Source organism: Pelodiscus sinensis, chromosome 19 (assembly GCF_052426305.1).
Source record: "Pelodiscus sinensis isolate ZL-2025 chromosome 19, ASM5242630v1, whole genome shotgun sequence".
NCBI classification, from domain to species: domain Eukaryota; kingdom Metazoa; phylum Chordata; order Testudines; family Trionychidae; genus Pelodiscus; species Pelodiscus sinensis.
In genome coordinates this window covers 30,055,135-30,056,945 of record NC_143070.1, presented here as the reverse complement: position 1 = coordinate 30,056,945, position 1,811 = coordinate 30,055,135, and the positions used below count along the sequence as shown (strand labels likewise).

The window sequence follows — 1,811 nt, the reverse complement described above, 5'->3', positions numbered from 1 at the left end:
GTCCAGGATGTTTTGCCGCATGTCGTCATGCCCTGCCCAGGAAGGCCAGACTGGCCTTTCCACAGCGCCCCTCCCCCACAGCCCAGAGCCAAGGTTCCCTCTAAGCCAGGCCTGGGCAATACAGGCCAGCGGGCTGGATCCAGCCCATGAAGCCACCCAACATGGCAGCAAGGAGCCTCAGGCAGATTCCCTGCTCGCCCTGCCCCCACGCACAGCTGAGAGAAGGGGCTGCTGGGCCCTTTGTGTCTCTCAGCTCTAGAGGAAAAGGCTTCAGGCCTGGTCCCTGCTCCAAGCTTGTTTGTGGCCAATGGGAGCTGCCTGCTTGAAGCCCTGGGCAGTCCCCACAAGCTCTTATTCACCCAGGCATGTGACCTGTACCCCCTGCGCAGGGAAGGGGCTGCCTGAGAAATGTGCTTGGCTGCTGGGAGTGTCTCCCAGGACATGGGTCCATTTTCCATTGTCCAGAGGGGACAAGACCAGAAACCAAACAGAACATCAAAGCAGCCAGACTGGGCCATGCCAGTTGCCAAACTAGCCCAGGATCCTGTCTCATGACAGCAGCCAATTTCATTGCCCAGTGGGAATCCTCCGGACAGACAATAGTTCAGTGACCCCTCCTGTCGCCCATTCCCAGCTTCTAGAATACACCAGCTAGGGACACCTGCCCTGTCCATCCTGGTTCAATGCCATTGATTGACCTTCCCTGCATTAAATGATCCAGTTCTGTTTTGGATCAAATGTCTTGGGCTGCGCAGGCCTTGAGTCATGGCAAGAGCTGGAGGGGAACGGGGAACGGCTGCTCTTTGGAATGGGAAGGGGGTGTCTGGGATCATAAAGTAGAACAGTTTCAAAGTGCTTTTCAAGGAGGGTACCATGGCTTAGCTGGCTAAAGCACCTGCCTTATAAACAGGCGATCTTGGGTTCAACTCCCAGTAGTGACTTATTGTAGTCTTTGCTCACATTTACTTATGCCCTTCTGGGATACAGAAGAGGCCTCCCCTGGCCACCCATGGAACTGCTGGTTCAGGAAAAGGCTGAGTGGGGAGGAGTGTTGGGAAGAAGGAAACAAGTGAGAAGCACCTGATGCCCACATACCCTGACTCTCTATGGCTGCAGGAGCTGCAGTGGTTGCTCCCTCACGCTCTCTAGGCCCTGACCAGACCCCCTGAGGGAATCACAAGGGCGTGTGGTGCTGGCTCTCCTGTCCCAGAAATTGCAGTCAGAACCCTGCCTTGCCAGTAGCTTCTGCAGGGGCTCCAGGCTTGTGGTTTCCTTCTTCCCAATACCCCTCTCAAATCAGCCTTTTCCTGAACCAGCAGTTCCATGGGTGGCCAGAGGAGGCCTCTTCTGCGTCCCAGAAGGTCATAAGTAAATGTGAGCAAAGGTTACAACAAGGCACCACTGGGAGTTGAACCCAGGATCTCCTGTTTATGAGGCAGGTGCTTTATCCAGCTAAGCCATGGTGCCCTCCTCTACAGTTGCTTTAAAATGACTCTTTATGTTTCCAGACAACACTTTTGACTCCCAAAGTGCAGCCGTTCCCCACTTCCCTCCAGCCATCGAGCCCAGGCGGTGTCTGACCCCTGTGCACAGACAGCTACAGCTCTGTGGGGAGGGGACTTTGGCTTCCTTGCCCATGGGATGCTGTTGCAGGGAGGGCTGCTCAGCAGGGCTGGGGTTCACCTGTCGAGGAAGGGAAGAGTATTTGGGTGCAGACTGGCTCACCTAGTGAGGAGGCTTTAAACTAGGTTTGATGGGGGCAGGTGCCCAAAGCCCAGAGGTAAGTGAACAACATGGACACCTGGGGGATG

General features: G+C 55.4%; 1 non-coding gene across 1 annotated transcript; it reads right to left on the bottom strand.

Moving 5' to 3' along the window:
* Nucleotides 1-1,393: 1,393 nt before the first annotated feature.
* On the bottom strand, nucleotides 1,394-1,467 carry TRNAM-CAU (transfer RNA methionine (anticodon CAU)). Its single transcript has one exon. It is a non-coding gene; the product is annotated as a tRNA-Met (tRNA).
* Between the last annotated feature and the right edge of the window lie 344 nt (nucleotides 1,468-1,811).